Raw genomic sequence first — 24,261 nt, 5'->3', positions numbered from 1 at the left:
TGTCAGGGACATTATATCATCTGTACTTTTATTTGGACTGCTGTTCAAATTGAGGGAGCGTGTTCGATTATCATCTGTACATGCATCACACAATGATGACACTGATGGCTGCCTGTCTCATTTTTACAGCAGCCAACATGAATGCAGCGGAGATCAGGGGGTTCCAGAAGCAGACAGTGAGGTACAGACACATATTGGATGTCGAGTCTGGGTACCGGCGGATAGCAAGACACTATCAGTGAGAGAGAGGCACAGGAGAATTGGGGGCTTTAAGCCAAGGGGGTCTGGCATTGGCCACAATGGTTGGAGCCACCACCACAACTTCACCCAGTAGCACAGCGGCCACCATCACATCAGCCCCACCTGCTGCACCGTCAACCTCGGGATCAACCACCACACCTGCTGCACCTTCCACATCAGAACCACCGACCACCACACCTGCAGGAGCAACAACTCAGACCACCACATCTGCTGCATTGGACATGGCGGCTATTTCTGAGTTCCAGAGGGACATAAGAAAAGTTTTGAGAAAGCTTGACACTCTACAGAGGGATGTGGACAAAATTACCCAGAGGTTCAAATCTATAAAGAAGACACTGAGGAGGGCAAACCTCTGATCTCCTGCCTTCCCTCATCCCTAATTAAGTCCCCTCCCTCCTCATCCAGTTTTTTAGTGGGTTTAGGGGGTTTAGTGATAGGTTAGAGTAAGGTAGTAGTTTAGATAGGATAAGGAGGTTAGGGGGGTTTCATATTATTACATGTTAGTTTGTGGCTGGGTGGGTTGGTGGGGGTTAATGTTGGGGCTTTTGTGTATTTTAATTTTAAAAACAATACAAAAAATAGATATCTGTTTAGTATTAGTTGGTATCTGTTTAGGTTAGTATCTGTTGTCCTACATGTGTCTCATCATGTAAGTGGGTGGGGGCAAATGTTTAGAGTGTGGTGTTAAATGTGGTAAGTTTAGCATAGGGTAGTTAGGGCCAGTTGTGGGTAATGTATAGTTATGATAGATTAGGTTAGTATAGGTGTGTTACATAGTTTTAAATTCTGTTTTGTGCTTTTGTGCATAGTTATTAACGATTTAGGTACTCCCTTACTGCATGTGTCATATGCCTGGGGCACAGGGTCTTTGCATGAGTGTACAGTGCCAATTGTCTGTTGGCCTGTGTATTCCGTCCTGCATCAACATCCCTCTCTTGACATGTGAATCCCCACTTCCCAATTCCAACTGAGCTGTCACATTGGCAGCTACAACAAATCTAAATCTCAATGCATCTGCCATCCATTGTACCTACCACTCAACGTGACTATGGTTCCCATGTATTGGACAGGTAGGTGTGGTTTTAAAGCTGTCATCGTTTGGATCCTGTGTCGGAATGTTGGGCACTGTGGGACGTCTGCCTGCAGCCTGATGTTCATTTGAACACTGCTAAACTGAGTAGTATCAATTTCAGACGAGGTCAAGTATACAAATTTTACACCAATGTGTTTTACTTGTATTCCCAGCTGATGTTATTGGCCAAACCCTCTTACACAGCCATTCCTGCTGTATATTGTGGGTGAGGCATGCATGTTTTAAAGTAAATGTCACATACGCAATGACTTTCTTGTAGGGGATGTGGCCAGTAATGAGTTTCATCTTGTACATACCTTGGCCCAGAATTATACTATTATTGCACTGCATTTGCCTCATTTTTTGATGCAAAAGCAGCTCAAACGTTCAAAATACAATGATATTTTGTAAGTTTGCGCTGATTTTGCTTAAAAAAATATGCAAATGCAGCGCTGAAGAATTAGAAATCAGGACCCTTGTGCGTAACTATCTGCCCACATTATTTCTGCACTCTGGTATTGACACTCTGTGACCATAGACATGTTACATGCATCACAAATCTCCAGCAAAGTAGATGTGTCACATTACACAGAGACAAAGTGGGTGTGCAGGTGCTGTTTAGTTTAAAAGTGCTGTAGTGCAATATTTACATAGTCCAGGTTTGTGACCCCATTAGTGTAAACCATTCTATTGTGATGCAGCACAAGTGCAAGGTTGAGAGATATATCATTGGACATGCTGAGATGAAGTGTCAGTCAGTGCACAGGAACATGAATTGCCAATTGAGTAGTGAGATACAATTGCAGTCCTTCGTGGAAAGGTTAACAGTGTGTCGGTAAAGAGTGCATGTCACCAACTATAGCAACACTGGCATGTTGTCAAGCACAGGACAAAGGAAAATCAGTGCCCATGTGGCTGGGCTGGTGCTACCGGGTACTCCTACGGGTGAAGATGATCTGTTCCATATCTTCATCCTCGGATGTGTGTGTCGTTTCCTTTGCCCTTGATGGTGGTGCTGGTGGGTTTGAGGGGGCACCACACACTTCAGGAGAAGTGGACTCCAAATTCCCGGCAGCTGCCATCTGTGGAACTACACATGGCATAACTGCAGCAAGGAGGAGCTGCTGATTTTTTAGTATGGCAGCAACATCCCTGTGGTAGGCAGCCATGTCTGCCCTGAGGGAGGGCAGTTTCCAGTGCATGGAGTCCAGCTTGTTGTCATGCATACAGCTGCAAGATTGTGTGGGCAGGTGTTGTGGCAACTCCCTCACAGCAGTGGTGAGGTCCCTCACACACTGTTGGACTCCATGCAGTAGGGATTGTGTGACTTTTATGGCTGCTGACTGTTTTGCGGACGTCATCATGCACATGTGCATCCCCTCAAGGCTGGCTGCCATAGTTTGCATCCCCACCCGCACATTCTTGGCCAACTTCTGCTGTACTCCCACTACTGTCCTCTCAAAGGTGGTCCCTGTGTCATCAGAGTCCTCAGCTGTGTTTGAGCTGGCAGGACGTACAATTGGGGTGGTGGGTGGGTCCTCTGGGATGGCTGCTACATGTGTGCTCCTTCTTGTGACTGGAGGTCGTCTCTGGAGGGTTCCCAGGACATCTCGGAGGGTTTCCTGGTTCATGGTTGTCAGCTGGTCTTCCAGGTCATCAGTGTAGTCCAGGACAGACAGATCCACAGGAGAGCCATCATCCTCTGCAATGAGATATTGTAAAATTAGTGTGTCTGTGTTGTGGTAGTTGTAATGTGATGTCACTGACTTCCTGTTGGTGACCCTATTCCCCACCTGCATGTCACATGTAGTGTGGGCAGTTTGGGAAATTATCTGCGTCACATCTTCTAGGTGTGGGTTCTGTCCAAATTGTGGCTTGCCACCTTCTTGTCCTCATTAACCTTCCCTCTGCTTCCATTAGCATGGTGAGGCCTTGCAATTATTGTTGGTGTGCTGATGCCACATGCACTACACATAACAATATGGCCCTGTACCAGTCTATCATTTTTCACATACACCTATGTGGTGCCGAGTATTAGCACCAATACATGTATTGCATTTCCATGAAACGATAAAGGTGCCACCATTGGTAGTTTCTCACGTTGATGTTTGCATATGTGTGGTACATTGCATTGCACTGATAGGCCTGGTAGAGTTCCATTTCCTCTTATGACTGTGCGGGTGTGTTTGCCTACCTACACAAATATGTCCTCCCCCTCAATGCTGTTGTCTTAGCACTATGACACCTGAGATGCTGCATTGTGACATTGCAGCTATTGTGACACAGGCACAGAGGTAAACCCTGAAATGGACAGCATAGGTATGAGATTACTGCTGTGTACATCATAATGTATGTGACAGTGCCTGATGGTTATTTAGCCATGGTCACCTAACTGCCAATTCTTAATTGACCAGCACACACAGCACAGGTAGCAGTAGCAAGTGTTGTCAATGGTAAATGCCGCTTGAGCCAATGGCATGAAACAGTGCATTGTCCTCTAGTGTACATTCTGTCCTGTGACAGCAGATCAGTTTTACGTTCTACCCTACCCTCCTGGTCTGCTTCAGCATTTCCAGAAGGCTTGACATGGCGGTGTATCCCCATGCAAAGGTTGTTGGTGTTGTGCTGTGCTGTGCCCCTGGATGCCCCTGCACAGCCCATACACCTGGCATGGGCAGTGCAGGGAGTCCTGTGCCGTGCCCCTTTGCCCTTTCCACTGCCTGATTTGCAGGGCTGACATGCATTCTGTAGTAGGTATGCGCCTCCCCCTTCTTGCACTTGACATTTTAGCCTTTTTGTCCCCCATGCAACTTACCCTGCATATGTGTTGTTTCCTGGTAGTCTACGCTGTCCTGTCCTGCAATACCAGTGACGATTTCCTCCAGGATGACGGCTGCAACCATCTCCTCCATCTCATCCAGGTTCTTTTGCGGTGCTGGACTCCCACCTCCGGTCTGCAGTGCTGCCTTCCTGTTCCTTGTCATTTTCTCCTTTGTCCTTCGCTTGCAGTCATGCCAGCGTTTCTTGCACTCAGTGACAGTTCTCCTGACCTCTGCCACACTGTTAATCCTGTCCACAATCTGTTGCCAAATTGCCTCTCTTCTCCCAATTGGCAATTTAAAGGTGATGAAGAGTTGATGCTGGTGCTCCATCACCTCTCTGACCAGAATTTCATGCTCCTCTGTACTGAAGCAACACTTCCTCTTCTTGTCTCTCCCCTGGGTCTTGTCTGTGTCCTCCTGGCTGGTTCTTGGTTGTCTGGGGTCTCCTTGGGTCTCTCCTGGCTTCTGGGATCCATTTTGGGGCTCCTTAGCACTGTTTGCTGCATTTGCGTCTCTTTTTGACGCTATTGCGGTGAAGATGGCGCATATCCGTTTTGCGATGTTTTTCCATGTCGCAAACCGGATTAGAGTCATTTTTCCTGCGTTAACGTCAATTTGCCTTTCAACAAGGCACAATGGTTAGCATCAGGAAAAATGACTCTAACCTGTTCTTAGCGCCACCCAGCGTCAAAGTATAAATTTGAGGCATGGGTGGCGCTAAGAAATTACGCTAGCCAGCGAAAACATTTTTAGTTGTGCGTCACAAAGTATCAATCTGGCCCTAAATGACTTAATATAGTCACTAGGCACAGAGGGTGCATTGAATGGATTCTTTCTTTGGGGGTTACATCGTGCTCAGAGGCATTTCGTACATTGTGACTCACTCACTTGAATAAAATTCCCAAAGTTTCCGTTCTAAAAAGGTTCAGAGTAATCACCACATATGTCTGATAATCACAGCCGGAGACGTGCATTGACCTTAAAACATGTCACAGACTGATAGCTGATGCTTTTAATAGAAAGGCTGTTGACTGATTACGGGCTTCCAGTGCTGTCAGGGCCGTGATTACACCGGAGCTGAACCCTTCGTCAGGCGGTACTCCAGACGTAGGCAGCATGGCAGAGCAACTCTTCGCCCTCGCCAGCATCGCTCCACCTGACCGTCCCATCGGAACTCATTGGGCTCAATTGGCAAAAAAAGTGTAAACGTACTGGTGAAATTCTAAGACTCCATGTAAATGTACTTTTACACTTCTGCTATTTGCGATGCAGGTGTCCAAGTGCAATTTGTGAATGTCTAAAAAAAAGTGCAAGTTTGTGGACGTTCACAAACGTGCAAGTCTAGCCACGCCCTTTCACACGATTCTATCTACTCATGACTTCGAAAAATGAAATAGTAAAACCATGAACATCTGTCAGAAGTCATGTGAATTCATGGCATGCGTAAATGAAGACATTTTTGACACAAACACGTTTGCAGATGAAAATGCCTTTAATGTATAAGGCACACATGCAGCTGAGGTTTGCGATGTAGGACGCTGTAGAACTCTGGCCCTTAACTTTACTGCTTCTCCTTTAGTACCCTGAAACTCACTGAGTACTCCTGACAATAACCCTCCTCTGCCCCATCTGCTCATCTCTCCGTGATACATGATGACATGGGGGGTGCAATTCAAACAGCCAATCAGGAACAAGACATTATTAACATATTTGCTAATGGTAGTTTACAGAGGCGGTTCATTTCCTCACAGCAGCTATACCATGAGTTATCACATTGTTTTGGGGCAAGGTAGTGGCACTCCATTCTACAATCCTAACAGATATATTTCCCTGTACACGACGGTCACTGAACCACTGAGATTTATGGACTTTTTCAACCCAGTCCCAGTAGTGAAATGCCAGGCCTTCTAGTTTACCCCTCAACATTTCTTAGCACATGCTTTTTAGAAGTTCCATAGAATTGGAAATAATTTACCATGCATGTAAATCAGTAGCTATTAATCCACTGGTCAAGAATACCAACTTAGACCCTATAGTTTAAGCCCATTTCATTCCTTCGTACTTTAGGGAAAAGCTTGACAAAGGTGGGCACCTCACACCTTCAAGAGTTCTTATGTAAATACATAATATCCCTAATGGAGCTCATCAGGTTTCCTTTTGTGCTATACCACAGATCGAGCAGTATCATCCACTCTTGGTGACTTAAGAACAGAGGTGGAAAGGGATGGTGTCAGGGTACTGAGATCACTAGCCCTGTTGGCTGCTTTTAACATAATTGATCACCATCTCTTCATCCAAAATCTGCATGGCCTTTATGTGTCTAGCAGAGGTCCTAAACTGGTTTAAATCCTTCTTATCAGAGAGAACATAACTGGTTGACTGGTAAAACGTTTGTAATTTGTATCATTACCTCACATGTGAAACTGGAGAGTCCCGCAAGTGGTCATTCTGTGGCCGGTGCTATTTAACATCAATGTGCAACCTGTAGCTGGCCTTCTGGGTTTGCCAGGAGATAAACTTTACATGCATGACAATAACACATGATTGGTATTTAGCCTAACTCAATCACACTTCTCCATACTAATAGAATATCATGGAGACTGTTGTGTACTCTCCAGCTAGGAGCATGCACTAGAACACACTACACATGGAGCTCGTAGTTAACGTCTTTATTCTTCAGCGTACAACATTCAACTGACTTCTCAATAGCTCATAACCATTAAAGACCACCCCCTAACACCTCCCATCTTGACTGCATAATCCTTTCCTTGACTCCACCCTGGGGTCCTAGTGCTCACAGTCTTAAGACACCATATCTCCCCCTTTTTGAACAAAAAGACAAGCAAAAAGAAACATGAACAAATAGCAGCATTACATTTCCTCTATCAGCCGTCTGGGTGCTCGCACAATTTGGCCAGATCATGTGACATGAGGTAGTTCAGCTATGCCCAGTGTGAAGCCTGCTGCTACTCTGGGCTTGCCGGGACAAATGATTAGCAAAACAGATGTTTGAAATATGACAAGTCCCTTGTGATGGATTGCCAAGACAGTGCACTGCTATCATGTGTACCTTACACTTCACAACTTTCAAAGGTCCAACATGAAATGGAGGATCTGTCTTTCACTTCCGTTTTTGTTTGATGAAAACCCAATCACCCTTGTCGAACACGATCTCCTAAGTTCAATTACCTTGATCAGCATATGTCTTCATCTGACATCTCCAAGCAGTGTCAGTAACAAGAACCGCATCATCATTTAGGGTTTGAACAGGGGTCCACTGTGGTAACTTGGTTCTTATAGCTCCCGTAACATCAGGGTGACTGGAGTCTCACCAATGTTAGAGTGAGGAGTCGACCGATAGGCGCGGAGGGCTTGACATAACATCTGGTTCGGCTCAATTCACCCCATTGATGCACATTGGATCACTCATTTCAGGGTCCCCAAAAACCGTTCCACAACACAGTTGGCTTGAGGCCACTAGGGTGTACATATCTGATGTTTGATATTGAGTCTAATTAGAAACTCCTTAAACTCCTTGCTGTTGAACAGTGGAACATTATTAGACTTGAGAGTGTCTGGTATGCCCCCAATGCAAATATGTCATCCTTTAGCTCGATGACTTTGTCATGAGTTGCTGATGATATCTTCTCCACCAGAGAAAAACAGGAATCCTAGTCGATGACCACCATAAGATGGTTTCCGTTAATCAGGACCCAATGAAGTCTATGACTATTTTTTCCCATACATGCTCAGGAAGATCGAACATGGTTAGTAGATGCTTAGAACTTAGACAATTGCATAAATGACACTCCTTTCATTCCCTTTCATTCCCTCTCAACCTTCATGTCCAAGCGAGGGAACTGCACTCAAACTATCAAGGCCCTCTTGGTTTTTACAATACCAGAATGTCCTTCATGAGCAAGTTCAAGGACTTGCTGTCTCAGACTCGTAGGTATGACAATCTAGGATCCTCTTAGCACAATGCCTTCTTTAGTGACAGACAGTTCATCTTGGACATTTTGGGACTTTTGAAATTCAACATCATCACTTAGAGGTCGAACACTCTGTCTCCATGATTGTGCTGAGCATGTTCTTATTGGCATTTGTAACAGCGATAATCTGTTCAATGGGCAGAGCCTCAGGAGTGCTAGACTTTACAATGAAAATTATATATTCCTCAGCAGTTTTCGACATTGAGCTGTTCCTTTGTAGGGGTACTCGTAAAAATAATCTGCAGGATTTTGAATCTTGCCTGGTTTGGGCACAATTGTATAGTCATACTCTTGTAGACACAACCTCCACCTTTCAACGTGAGGGTGAATCTTGGCCTTTGGACTTCTGAGAACGGTGAGCAGCGCCTGGTGGTCTGTGACAATCGTGAAATGTTTTCTATAGAAAAACACATGAAAATGTTCAAACGCCCATACTACAGATAGACTTTCTTTTTCCAGCTGGAAATAGGCACGTTCTGTGTCAGACAAGCTTTAACTGGCATATGCCACAATGTAATGTTCAAAAGAATTTGAGTTTTGTTTTGTAAAATTCCCACATTTCACTATTTAATGTGAGACCTGCATCTGTAAGTAACTGACACACTTGTTTGAGAGCCTTATCATGCTCCTTCCATGTTGTTCCAGACACAAGTATGTCATCACTGTAGTTGAAGGCATGTGTAACCGGCTGAATACTTCTATGAATAACATCTTGACATATTTCTTCAGCTGATAACACTCCAAAGCTCAATCTTTTGTTTCAGAACCAACCAACATGAGTTGAAAAAGTAGTAATGTACCTTCAGTTTTCTTACTGTTTGAGTTGACAGCATCCCTTATTGAGGTCAAGACTAGAGAAGACTTTGGCTCCATTCAGCTGCATGATCATATCCGTAGTATGTGGACAAGGATGTCTCTTTCTTTCGATTGCATTGTTGGCTGGTGCATATACACGCAGATGCCCACTGCACCTCCACTGTCCTTTTTCAGCACTACCACTATGGGCAACACCCTTGGTTTGGGACCAGTAGAGCGCTCAATAATGTCATGTTTCAGCAAGGCTCGTAGTTGCTTTTCAACTGCTTCTTATAGATAAGATGCTATTCTACTGTGTTGCTGTGCAAAAGGTCGGATATCTTCATTAATGTACAGTTGCACTTTAATTGTTTTGAACCTTCTCAGGCCATGAAACAGAGATGAGAACTGACTCACAATTTCATATTGCGTATTTAGGTTGTAATTTATAAATATCGGTCCCATTTCAGCAGCAGTACCAAAACTAAGCAGACATGCTCTAGATGGAGTACCTTGAATAATGTGGATAGGGGGCTGCACAGACGTGTTCTTGCTGCAAAGGTGCTGTGAATACTCCTTGACATTTCCTTCATGCAAGAAATTTTCGAGGGACATCACTTCAGGCAATTGAAGAGAGAGACTGACCACAGGGCCTGGCTTCTGGACAGGCCCTGCATCTAACCTCACTGTAGGCTGCCAACTCCTGCTGCACACAGCCTTCAGGAATAGAGTTTGGATTCATATAGCTAGTCAGAGTCTGTTGGCAATGGCCAGAGGTGATGCAAAAAGTGTAACTTAAGAAACTGTTGAACATAGGCAAGGGCCTTAGCCAGTGATCTTAGGGGTAAGCTCCATTGGCGAAGACCATAACATGAGGTCACAACTTGTGGCTTGAGGTCTCTGGGCTCTACGTAAATTCACGCTCCTCAGGCTCTGGAAACAGAGTCATCAGCTGGTAGGCCTAGCTCAAGATATTGCCCTGTATCCAGAGCTCTCACCACATGGTCATAGGTTGCACCTAACTAGCAAGCGGTACGGGCACGGGCGGTACGGGCAGAAGGACCAAGCATGGCCAGAGTCCACTTCATATGGAGGTAGCATAGGTCAGGTTCTGGTGACCGAAGAACACCAACTGCCCCCAACAATCACTTCTGAAGTGGAGCTGATACTAGGAGCCTTGGCACAGGATATGCTGAAGAACACAGCAATGTTCGAAGCATGCTGGTCCATGCTGAACATGCTCTGATGGGGGGCGTACAAGGAAGGGCATGGCTGAATGACATGCCAAGTATACTCTGGGTAGGGAGATTATGCCATGTGGTTGGCAGCATTTGTGCATTTTGAGTGGTAGGACCAGGTCTCTGGATGTCGTGTGTGACTGAGGTACTGGCCTCCTGTCCCATGGCTGCTAAAGATGCTCATACAACATGCCCTCAGAAATCTGGGGAAAGGGTAAGGCTGAGCCTCACAGTCTGTTAGCAGAGCCTGGTGTGCATCTATGAAGCGTGTTTCCATTCACTTCTGGAAAGAGGGAAGCAGGCAAATTCAGGGTTGTGTTTTGAAGTGCAATGTTGTAAAACCCCTTAAATCACTAGCATGTTCAAGGATGCTGACAATGTCACTGGTCATGTGATATGTAATACCACCATATGTTTCAATTAAATTTTTGATGAGAGTTGTTCCATAATTTGTTTGTTCATAAGCAGTGCATTTAAGAGTTATAATTGTGTATATCACCCCAACTGGCAAAATATGGTGTTTTTATATTTTGGATCATTACCATACCATTTCTTTATCTTAATTATTTCTTTGTTTATTTCCGGAGAGTTTTAATAAGAGTGATGAATACTGCCTTTGAGTTACTTTAGGACGTTTTAGAAGGAGTGGTACCAATGCTTAGAGAAATGGTGACGAATTAGAGTCACCTTTCATGATACTTGGGTTCAAAAGTTCACTTAAAGTTGAGTTTGAACATTTCCGTTTTCAAGCCTTTATAGAAACTCATTTAGTTGGGTACAGGACCCTAAAATGCCATGGTCCTGCCTCCATTTTTGATCTGACTGTACTCTCTTTGTGTAATTAGGTGTGCATGGTTCTCTAGAAGGTGTATAATGGGATGTGAGTCTGTGTGGGTATCTTTGCCACAGTAGACCTTTTGGACTGTACATTTACCCTTAATCCCAACATTTTTCAGGATCAAGCAAAGAGCCTTCATTGCTGGCTTAATGTGCTCATCATCTTCAGATTCAGGCAAAGTCTGGGCAACTGTTCTTAAAGCCCTTGCATCCTTGTAATGAGATTTTGGGGAGTGTATTGCACACGTTTTGCAGAAGTCTCATTTCTGTGTACCTCTTGGCAAGTCATACAGAGAAATTGTCCAAGGAGTGAGTGGATTAAGATTTGAAAGTTAATGTCCTTGGTTACCACATGAAAGTGGGACAAAGCATATAGCTGAGCATCAAAAGTGACTCTGTGATTTCTTAATTTGAATGATGTGGGTGGCACCCTGGTGGTACAGCTAGGCTGGGAGGCCATGGAGTTATTTCAGTGAATATGTTTGCTAGAATTTATAGTGTGTGTATTCCATTTGTACAGCCATTTGGTGAGGTGAGTCCGGATAGGTACTGTCTTTTACCTCATTTCACTAGGATGAACAGTTGACCATTGCCGGGCTAGTTGTGATGAACAGTGACAATGAATGGTAGTTATAAGGCTACAGTTCTACTTAGAAACAATGGTCTACTCCCAGTGCCAAAGTAGTGTCTTTGGTGGTGTGCTCTTACCAGCTGGTTTTGTCAGTAATTGTTATGTGATGTTGAAACATATGACAATAAAACTGTGTTTTCTGAGTCAGAAATCGGAAAAACGTGATACAACTAATAAAGGAATGACATTAAGACTGATGTAGATTGGGATACTAAATGATATAATGAGTCTTTAAAAGAAGCTGTTTCTGAAAGATACTCGATTCGCATCTAGGGGTATATTTATCAATATTTCAACCAACTCAACGCAGCACAGCAAGTGAAGTTGCTGTGCTGTGTTGCATGAGCAGGAGAGAGCAGAACTGGGCCATATTACCAATGACATGCCAGTGTCCTGCACTCTCCTAGTGCTGCCACACTTCTGGCTGCCTAGCACCAATTCAGACAACCTTAAGTCATGCTGCAAGTGTGCTTGCTTTGAGGTTGGGATACATCTGGCACAGCAAGGAAAACCTTCCTGCACAAAAACTACCTTGTAGGGCTATTTCTTCTTTGTAAGTATACTGCAGAGTGTGTAAACCCATATTTACAAATCTTCGTACATATGGATTTGCGTGGAAATATGTGAGTAGATGCCACAGAATGGCCATGCACCACCAATGTAATGCCTACCTGACACACAGTAACATAGCAAAGCAGTGGTAATGGTATTATTTTTGTACAAGACCCTGCAAATCAGGATTTACATTGCTTTGTAAATCTGCAAATAGATTTGGCATTGGGGGTGTGCCAAAAAAGATGACACCATCCCCTCACGAAATCGTATTGAAACGGGGCCTCAACGCCACATATTGCTCGAGAGATTTACCTTGAATATTATTTTTTTCTATATCTGTCATTTTCATCACATCCTCAACCAGAAATAGGGATTCTGTATGATCTGGGCATGAGATACTCCATGCATCATTATAGCAGATAAATGTAAACGACAGGAGCAACCACAACAGGAAAAACTCTACATATGAAGGCTTCACTTATAAAAAGTGATTTCAGCAACAAAAATTACCAGGTTATTATCTGAATTGCCAGCGCAATTTGCAGCCCACTTTTTTGAAGCAATTAAAAATCTTTGAAAGTGCCCATATTTTCATGTAAATTGTTGCTTAAGTATCTGAATACCTAAATCGCTGGCACGGGCTCATATGCAAATTGATTGCTCCTTTGAAAAGAAGTAACAGGGAGAATTTGTTCACATGGCTACACTTATTAACGTGCACAATACCTATTCAGGGTTCATTAGCATACTTGCCCCAGCTCCCTTCCGACATAAAGAGACTGTACGCATTTGAAAGCATTCAAGCGTCTTTAAGGAATATTGACAAACAATGAGATGTCAAGGACAGGACTGCGAGCCAGGGCCTGTCAGGGATTACCTGCAGCCTAAGTACAATGCATGGAATTGCACCCACCACATCAGAAAGTGCTCATGTAGAAACTAACGATAAAATATGCTTGTGCGCTAATACTGCCCAAGAAAACGCCTAGACTTAAACTTTAACTGTCAAAGAGAAAACTTCAAAAAATAAAACTTATCCTCCATCACCATTTGTAATATTGTAGGCAGAAACAGTGCTGGAACTGAGAATAATAGTTACTAATTGCGGTAGGGATAAAGAACAAGAAAGCGTAAATTTAACAATAACAAAAAAAATGTGATTTTCAGAAAATGGCTAATTCGATGGAGATAAGTGCCACCAGATTCGAACTTTTTTGTGTAAGAAGTAACTTGAAGGTACGTCACTGCTGTAGAAATCGGCCACTTTTGCAATAAAGAATTGCCATCCTTTCACAAAGGAGACAAACTACACCAACTGTATACAAGCCCATAAAAAGACAGCCAAAAAAGTGTATTCTGAAATTGGGACTTTCTCCTAAAAGTCTAGACTGCAGGAAGGAACACAGCAGCATATCACTTTCACCCGTCTCCCAAAAAAAGGTCACTAAGGTAAAAGCCCTAATGGAAAATGAAAGATGGCAATGTGGTACAGGCTGGAGCTCCTTAGTTTCCTGCAAAACAAAGTAACAGGGTTACAAAACTCAATTAATTAATGGCCTCAGTGGATCCACAAATTTAAATCCCTGCGAAGTATACTTAACCTCTGTTCTTTCTTAGGTAAATTTAATGGGTAATGTTAAATGGTGCAGCAGTAATATTTGCTATTTATGACGCTTATAAACATCAGAAGCACAGTATAAGAGTGTAGCTAAATTAATATTATCATCAAAAGTAGGCACCTTTCATCGCACGAAATATTTATTGAACATTATGCTACCTTTCAAATTTGACATCTTCCCATCTCAAAAAAACAGGAGAACCGTTTAAGTTTTGCAGGACATTGGCGTAGCTAGGTGGCTGATTCAACGGGAGTCTGATTTTCATACTTTTTGGGTGTAGAAAGTTCTTAAACAGGTTTTGATTAAAGAAAGCATGTTTGAGAACATTGAATGCATGGATTGCCACCGTATATTACGGCTAGTGGATAAGTAACTCTCTTCCGCCAATAACCGATTATCTTGAGAATAGCCAGGAAGGTATAGAGGATGGGTATCTGTTCGTGGCACCTCTAAGATAGAACCTCACACATCATCATAACTATGCCCTTGCATTTTTAGAGAGTGGTGGTAAAGGAACATTGTGTAAAATATCCAGAATCACTAGATGAGAAACTTTAGAGCAACCCTTAGGGCTCCTTGCTCCGGGTTAATGGGCTTAAGACTGTATGTAACTCAAGGCAGATTAGCAGGGTGCTGGCAGTCCCCAGCCTTATCTCTGGAAAATGGCAATGTGAAACAAACTCAAGTCTTAGAACCGAAACTCAGGAGCAGAAGTTTTCACTTCCATTGTCACCTCCAAATGAGTCCAAAACACCTCTTGGAGAGTTTTCCTCACACCGCAGCATCCTCAGGGTGACTGTTAGCCACTCATTGGAAATGAGGAAACTATCATCCTGTGGTTGTCAAGATCACCTGTGAGGCCACCCATCTTGTCCTGTGTTTTCAGAAAGCGCTCAGGTAAACTGTCATTGCCCTCCAATCCGTGCTGCTGGTCAACCTTGCCTAAATAAACCCCTGGCTGGTGTTTATATGAGACCAACAGCATTCTCAGGAGCTCACCATAGAGAGAGCCTGGAGAGGCATGAAGGAGGGGTGAGCCTATTAGTTATGTCGTGATAAGTGATATGACTCACACTTGGCATTTTTCCAGTGTCCCCTTTCATTCCATCGGCCTCACTGAGATTGATGGAATGTTAGAAGACCTTCCTGCCTGGAAAGCAAGGTGTTATGTGGACATTGTTGAGTAGTTGTTGGTAAATCCCTTTGCAGCAATTGACCTATGCATGCCTGTGCCAGTGTTTGTTTTTCTTCTCCGTCACTATGGGTGGGTACTGCACAGTTGCTTCTGTGTTTAAGCTTGCAGGCCTGAGTCACAAGATGGCATGGTGAAGCCAATGAGGAAGACATGTGTTGTGAGAAAGTGTACAAGATGTATGGAGTGTCCAACACAGTCTATGTTTAGAGCAATTGAAAAATAGAGACTGATGTGTCCTTGTTGAGGCTTTATCCTCCTACGTGTACTTTCTTAGAGGAGGGGAGGAGCAACTCACCAATGTCCAGCTGTGATAGTGACAAAATGTCGAAAGTAGGTGCAGACTGGAGGGAAGATCTAGGACTTCCTCCTAGTAACTATACTATTGTAGAAGTGAACCACCCAAGTAGCACGATGCACATGCTTTAAATGCATGCATAAGATATGTTCCCTAACTAGCTGTAATCAAGCGCATCACCTGGTCATCTTTCAGTGACTTTAAAGGATAGTAGTTCATGTTATCCAAAAACATGTAGCTATTGAGCTGACTGGGCAGAATGAAGAACAATGGAGGATTCACTTGAGCAGTAAATATTGAGTTAAATAATTATGTCAGAAGTCTTAAAACAAGCAAATCTCTCTACCAAACAATGGAATGGGTGATAGAAACAGCATAAATTAAAATCAGACCACATAAGCCTTTCAGGCCACATCACAGCTGTACTCTGATCCTACATTGGTTACCAATCCAATAAGGAACACTGTACATAGTGAATTCTTGATAATCCCCACTCAGTCCAACTAACCTGTCTTTTGCAGATCGTATTCAACATACAATCTGGCACCTACAAGTTTTCGGAAAGAGAGCTCTCTACTGTCTTGACACTTTCACCTAGAACTCACTTCCTCTTTACCCGAGATAGGAAGAATTCTTTAGAAATTTAGAGGAGAACGCAAAACATTTTTATTTTAAAATGCAGTCAGTAACAGCACAGCCTAACTTTCTAGAGTATGCTTCAGCTTGCATCCACCTGTGTGTGTGTGGTTCTGGAACACTGTCTTGAACATCCTATTCATCCATTGCTTTTGGTACCTTGAAGTTTTAATTATTTACTGACAACTCAACTTGAGTCCTCCAGGAAGGATAAAAAGCAGATTATGCAGTAATAGATCCCTGGAGAGGAGATAATCCTGTGACAAGGCAATGCCGTTGTTTTTCTAAAAGATGTAAATCAGTCACTCATATCAAATTTAGCTTGATTTTTAAATATATTGCCTGGGGAAGAGTAGCTATAATTGCAAATACCTTTCTGACCATTCATTCATTCGAATGGAGTTAGGGCCAACGCATCACCCCATCCGAAAAGGATTTTAATAAGACATTATTATGTGATGAGGAATGGTTAGGCTCCACTCGCACATTCAAATGTGATTGCTCTGCACACAATATCAACACTGCAAACTCTGCAACTGTTTGAGGTAGCTTTGAAGCAGTTATAAGGAGGTGAGTGACTGCATTTACTTAAAAAAATAAAAAGAAGACTATGAAAGCTATTAGTAATTCAAGACTCAATAGAAAAAGTGACACCCCAATTGATGAGCTTTATTTTAAAAGAAAATCCCAGCAATTCATCCCACACAAGACTGAACGTAAGCAATTTATTTTCTGTTTGAAGAATTGATTAATGATAGCATTTTGTGAGAATACCCCCATGAGGAGAGTGAACATACAGGTAGAATGTTAGAATGGCCAGGGATAAAACCATCCAGAAAAGTATGCAAGGGATAAAACCAACAAGAATAGTATTTCACAAATTTTAGAACCCGCCACAAAGCAAATTATAAAGAAAGACCATGTATCTCTGAGGCACAATAAAAATTGGAATTGCGTAGCTCCAATAATGGAAAAGCTTGTGGGAATGATCCGATCCCCATGGAAGTTTTTGAATTATTTTTTTTCACAAACTCAAGGGCTCTTGAGGCATTTATTTAATGCAATTCTGTCCCCATCTAATTTTCTGAAGACGTAATTTTGAGTTTTTTAAAAAAGGACAAGCAACTGGAGGACCCAAATTGTGATAGATGAATTTGCTTATTGACTGCATACAACAAACCATAGGCAAATGTTCTAGCAAACCACATTATTCTTGCGGCCAATTAACTCATTCATCAAAATTAAAGTGTTTGTTTTGCCCAGCCCAATACTCTCCGCCAGGACAAATTATCTTATCAAAGCCATTAATTACTTTTCCCTTTTCATAAAGCTGCTATACTTTGACTGTTGCAGAAAAATCATTTGATTTGTTCAATTGGTAGGCATTATTTTTGATCCCACAAAAATGTTGGTTCCCAACTCAGCAAATTCAGGTGCTGAAAAATCTTTATTCAAACGATGCAGCAATAATTTTAGTAATCTAAGAGCAGGTCAGTCACGTAAAAAGTACTTGAGGCACTAACAAGGCTGTCCCGTGTCACTTGTGCGCTTCACGCTTTTCATTGAACCTTTAGTCATTTCTATTTATTTGATTATAGACTAAAATTTCCCACTCCATTTATGGTAAAATTAAAATGTAATCCCTATGACATGATTCTGTATTAAAAAGGGGATACATCTTACATCTCCATACTTTTGATCAAATTCTTGCTTTCACTCAAATTGGTAGATATAATGTAAACCACTATAAACTGAAATAGTATCATTCAACACCACTGAGGATGAACTCCTAGACAATGTTAAACACTTCACTTTAAATTATCCTATCAAAAATCTGGGAATCTCCATTACTACCAGCCTCTCTGATCTCTTTGCACTGAAATGTCCTCTTGTCCTGTCTAAAATTAGGAATTTTTTTGCTTGATGGCAATTGGTACACTTATCTAATGTTGGAAGATTTTCATTAATAAAGGCTTTGATCAGGGTTTTTTAAATCTTCTTTTAATGTTCCCTTTAAAGACCTGAAAACATTTTTTAGCAACTTGATGAACTGCTGTCTAATGTTGTTTGGAAGCACATCCATATACAAAATTGTCAACCCTTTAGACAGATAAAAAGTCTTGAGGATTAGCACTTCATAGTTTACAAGTATATTATTTAGCAGCACTGCCAAATTCAGTATCCCGCCTGCTCAATTTAGACGTTTCAGTTCTAAATGTAATGAATAAGGAAGCCCAAGTTGATATACTTCAATTTCTAAAACACCCAGATGTTCAAAGAAAACGTTATAAAACGTTGGTATCTTTAGCATTTAGGAAAATCTTTTTTTCAATATTCTAATATTCTTGAGATTCATTAGCTTACTACAGTGAAAGATAGTAAATATTTAGGGCTAAATGGGGAAAGTACCTATATTCAGACATGGGAAGAGATCAGCTTTAAGTCTGTTAGGATTTCTCATTTAATATTGGTTAAAAATATTGGGAAACGGTTCAGGAGTTTTGGGCATATCACCAAGTTGGGTATTATTTCTATTTCCATAAGAATAAAGGTTTTCTCTAAACCTTTTCTGTATCTATGATCTATGACCAGAATCATTGTATAAAACTCCTGTTAAAAGTATAGGGTGCAGATACGGGATATTAAGGCTAAACAGTTAGGAAGAAACTAGTGATGCTGCATTTTAGCAATTCGGAAAAAGAATATGTGCTTAGAGTAACAATATCTGTAAGGCTGGAAATCTCACAAGACAGTTTTCCATTATTTTGCACAACCAATGTCAAAAGAAAGGACTTCAATTCAAGATGGCAGCTATACTATGCTCCAAAAAACGTTAACACGTTTTATTAGGCATTGTCATCAGGCTGTTTTCAGTGCTAAACAGAGATGCTAGCAGATTGGCACTATATGATGGCAACCTGTCTCTGTCTTAAGCCTTTTTGGAATGAAATTTTCATTGTTATTCTTCAGCTCAAAATCTGAATAATGCCAGATTTCTCTATTATATTGCTATATTATAACATTGGGTTAGGCTATACATATTAAGGCGTCAGGGCAATCATAAAGACAATTTATAGTTATTTGTATGTCTATTGCTTGATCTCTTAATATGTAATGTTGGGAGTTGACAGAAATACCATTCAACAGTGTGGGAGGCGAAAATGAAAAGAATATGCATTTAGAATTAATAATTATCTGAATGTATGTAAATTGTGGATATTTGGAGAATTAATTAATGCAGCCATGATGTTTATTTGATTATGTATATTTATAGAGACATTTTGTAACAGTCTAATTTATTATTTTCTATTTTAATAAAATATAAAAAAGTAAAAAAAGAAAGAATCGATCTGTACCTTTAAAGGGCACATATAATTATTTAAAACATAGGAAAGTTAGTCCAGCCCCCTTAGGGACTCAAGATACCAGAGAAATCCATTTGGATGTGAAGGGGGATACGCCAGTGTCTTTACCCAGTTCAAAAGGGCATTTAACTTTAGGCAGGGGGAAGGCTAATAAGGAAGAAGTCAGTCTATGTTGCCTGATTGCTAATGGTGAAATGGTGGAAACCAAGTCAGTGTTTAGTAGCATTTATTTATTTTTTGTAGATTTATGTATTTATTTACAGTTTTATTTAGCTCATAGAAAACACGAGTGGTGTTAGCACATTATATTAGATCCACCTCCCAACCAACCATAATCTTTTTCTAGCCCGAAATACATTTAGAGAGTTATTTGGTAAATCAGGTGCTTATCCTTTGCCATGACTTCAAAATCTCAAAAATCTGCTACCCTCCTTTAATATGAGCATTTTTATGGTGTTTGCAAAAGCTTACCTCTGCACATGAAAATAGTCTGTGAGAGGTTCTAGAAGATATTGCGATCCATACTGGACTCAGCATAGCATGATTAAACCCTACTGTAAACTAAAATTCTTTCTGGAGGAAAACCATATGTGGACATCATCTCTTGTTACTGGAAATGTCCTTATACACCTGCTTTAGGTTAGGTATTTCACCAGATGGACATTGTCTATAGAAGTGAAATAATGAGGTACTGGGCTAGGACTCTTGTTGGTTCAATAATCGAACTGTTAAGGTAGCAGCTCACATTAGCTTTGTATGCCTATACTACAATCACATGAGGGCACGCTAGTAGTTACTATTATTTAAATTCTTACAGAACTCAATGAGAGAGTAGGGAAATAAAATATGCAATTAATGCTCTCAAGTATAATCAACCACTGAAGAAATGTTCACTAGTAAGGAAAAGAAAGAAAATGCAGATTTTGGTTGAATGAGTGCCTTGGTTAGTAGATAAGGGGTCTGTGTCAAAAACAACTTAAAGGTGTGAAGAAAGGTATGGAAATCTGTCCAGCTGGATTTGAGGGTCTATGTTAGCCAAACATATATGCTAAATCACTGTTGTGCACCCAGAGACAAACTTTCTAACATTCCACACACAACAGCACAGCGACCAAAGTTGGAAAGTAAATTGCACTTTGGTGACGCAAACCTAGTGCAAAGGGTTAGTAAATATGGGCCCAAAGGTGTAGGATGTGTTCATATTTAAGTAACATTTTGAGAAAGTAAACAAAAACAGTACTTCTTGGTTGGTCCTTGCCAGTGGTAAATGTTTCGGTAATTCTCCTTTGTTACATACCATAATAATTGTACAGTTTAGCTGGTGATGAAATTGACTCTGAGTACAGGCTACCATTCAGATATCTTAGCTGTTGAAAACTGTTCATACATTGGGAAGGGCATTTACATTTTGAACTCTGTGACCAACATACACAGATTTCTAGTTTATTGTGTGAATTAAAGTACTTTTTCTTTAAAAAAATAAATAAAAGCACTGCCTAGAAATGTATTTTAAGTGTTTTTGAGTGATTTAAGGAGTTTGGGTTTCACATCACCTCCCTGACTAAGCCTTGGAACAGCCGGCCTCGCTAGGCTTAGGGTCGAGTGCTAAAGATGTTTACTTTATACCCAGGTTGAGTCTAACATTGAGGTGGTCACAAGTCTTTGGCTCTGCCCCTGTACTGATCTTCTTTACCGGCAATTGATTCGCTAGCAGCTGTGCTAGCCTACCTATCAAAAGGTTTCATCGCTCTTAATTGATGAAGACTTGTTAATGCACACACCATGTCAACTATAGTAGGAAGGGACTTTGGGCCTCATTTACAAGAATCTGACACATTGCCATGGATGCATCAGACGTCTTGATCGGGCCTACGACCCCCTAATCATGTCATGGACATGCTGTTTTTCCAATACAGAGCTCCTTGGCGCACGTTTTCACAGATGCGTCAGAAATGTTGACACATCTGTTGGCGATAAACGTACACATTGCTGGACTGTCATCAAAAAGAATGACGCTACTCCATCATTTCTAGGAAGCCCCAGCTCTGAACAGACAGTGAAATTAGGGCATAGTGAAGTAGCAGAATGACGCAGTGAAATGTTGTAAATTTCACTGCATCAGTTATTCCTGGGTTTTCAGGTGGGAACACCTACTGTGCATACATTATACTTGGCGCAGGCCACTGACATATTGGGCTCAATGCATCAGTTTGTAAGTCTGGAGCAGTGTAGTGCACTGCTAGCGCCACCGCTGCGTCAAGAAAACAGGACGCAACAGTGGTGCAAAGGATGCTTTTTTCTTGTACTGATGTCTTTAATTGTGGCACCTTTTTAATCATTAAATTACATTCATTTTTATCTAAATGGTTTGGGAATAATATCTGTTTTAGTTCTTTAAAGTTGTTTCGGTTCTTATAATATACTTTGTACACATTTCCTCTGAGGAAGGCTGTTGCTCGAGTCACAACTACCAAGAATAACACAGGATTCCACAACAAAACCTGCTTTTGTTTCTAAGTCTTCAATTGCTTAAGGTCGTATTAGCCCACCTAGTCTCTATTTGTAACATATATTGTGGAGGTACCAACATATCAGTCCTGGGGTATGCTCTTCACCTTTTTGATTCGTTGTTCCAGCCCCTAGTGTCTGAGTTTCGCATAACACAGATGTTTCCTGATATTACACATTATTTTGGCATTATGGACAGGGTTACTTGCTATTTATACTGCATTTTCTCGATGACCCCTGGACCACCTGCTGGTTAACATATAGGCATATGCTGCAGTACAATATACCAGGTCTGTGAACAGCCATTAAATTGAGAACATATGCTAATATTAACCCCTTCTCCGCCACGGACGTAATGGTTACGTCCATGGCAGCGCCCGTGTGGCGCCATGGACGTAACCATTACGTCCTGGGACTGGCAGTCGGGGGAAGCGCTAGCGCTTCCCCCGAGGGCCGCCCCCAACACCCCCAGGCCAGGGCTGAAAGGGGAATCCCTTCCCCTTTCACGCCCACCCCCCCCGGCCCCCCCCCATGACGTCAGCGCGCAATCGCGCGCTGATTTCAGGGAAAGGGGGAAAGACGCGCTGGAAGCCATTTGCTTCCAGCGCGTCTAAGGGAGAAGGTGAGTTTTTCACCTTCGTGCGGTGCGATGCGATCGGGCAGCAGGAATGCCCACTAGACACCAGGGATTTCAGTATGTGTGTGTGTGTGTGTGCTTATTAGTGTAGGGGAGCGACCCCTTGGGCAAGGGTCGCTCCCCTTTGGGGGCACATGTATTTTACGTCGTTTCTGCCCCCCCTGGGGGCAGATTGGCCCTATTTTTAGGCCGATCTGCCCCCAAGGGGGGCAGAAAGCCACTAGACACCAGGGATTTTATTGTTGATTTGTATTTTTTGTGTTGGGGGGCGGCCCCTTGGGCAAGGGTCGCTCCCCTTTGGGGGCAAATGTATTTTACGTCGTTTCTGCCCCCCCTGGGGGCAGATTGGCCCTATTTTTAGGCCGATCTGCCCCCAAGGGGGGCTGAAAGCCACTAGACACCAGGGATTTTATTGTTGATTTGTATTTTTTGTGTTGGGGGGCGGCCCCTTGGGCAAGGGTCGCCCCCAGGGGCCCTCATGTATTTTTGGGCAGTTCTGCCCCCCTTGGGGGCAGAGAGGCCTATTTTTTTTAGGCCTTTCTGCCCCCAAGGGGGGCAGAATCCCAATAGCGCCAGAAATAGTATGTATGTATGTGTGCTTTGTGTTGGGGGGTGGCCCCTTGGGCAAGGGTCGCTCCCCCCAGGGGCGCAATGTATTTATTGTCGTTTCTGCCCCCCTTGGGGGCAGATTGGCCCTATTTTTAGGCCGATCTGCCCCCAAGGGGGGCAGAAAGCCACTAGACACCAGGGATTTTATTGTTGATTTTTATTTTTTGTGTTGGGGGGTGGCCCCTTGGGCAAGGGTCGCCCCCATGGGCCCACATGTATTTTTGGGCAGTTCTGCCCCCCTTGGGGGCAGAGAGGCCTATTTTTTTTAGGCCTTTCTGCCCCCAAGGGGGGCAGAATCCCCATAGCGCCAGGGATACTATGTGTGTGTGTGTGCTTTGTGTGGGGGTGTGGCCCCTTGGGCAAGGGTCGCCCCCCCCAAAGGGTGCAATGTAATCTGGGCGATTTCTGCCCCCTCCCCTTGGGGGTAGATTGGCCTATTTTTTTTTAGGCCCATCTTCCCCCAAGCAGAGAAGATTAGACACAGGGGAAAATGAAAAAATGGTTAGTGGCGGAGTGTTTGTCAACTGGCGAAGTATTTGCTTTTATGATAATAACAGTTTTTCTCCTTTTTGTTTTAGTTCAAAGCTTTTGCTGACTTTGCTGTGGCTTGTTGCAGTTTTGGCAGTAGTTGTCCTGCGGTTTGCGTAGTTGCATGTTTTAGGTAAGTAAATAAATTTACTCCAAGTGAGTATTGTTGCAATGCATGAATGACATGTTTGTAGGTGGTGTACTGAATGCAGTATTGTGTGTGAAATTGTCCTTAGAGTTATGCACAATGATTATTGTGTTGTCTTATGTCTAATTTGCTTTTTTTTTTCTCTTTTTAGTGGGATATCGTTGGTGATTGCTGTGGCTGTGCAGAGTAGTTGCTGGTGAGTCAAGCTTTTTCAGGCAAGTGAGCAGTATAGTTTTTGAGTTTTTTAATTCTTAGTGATAAACCTATACTTTGTTACTTATCTTACACAGTGCTGGTTGTTGGTGGTGTATTTGTCCAGTTAATTTTAGTAGGAAGGATCATGGCCAGCCGTAGGATGACCGCTCAGCAGGTTGTTAGTGTGCTTTTTGAGTCATCTTCTGACCATGAATATGAGACTGACTCTGCATCTGAGGCAGAGGAGGAAGTGCAGGATTCTGGAAGTGAATTTTCTGTCAGAGATGAATCATCTGATGATGAAGCCACTCTCAGTGCTGATG

Source organism: Pleurodeles waltl, chromosome 4_1 (assembly GCF_031143425.1).
Source record: "Pleurodeles waltl isolate 20211129_DDA chromosome 4_1, aPleWal1.hap1.20221129, whole genome shotgun sequence".
Lineage (NCBI taxonomy): Eukaryota > Metazoa > Chordata > Amphibia > Caudata > Salamandridae > Pleurodeles > Pleurodeles waltl.
The sequence above is the reverse complement of the archived record's forward strand: the minus strand, read 5'-3'. Positions refer to the sequence as shown.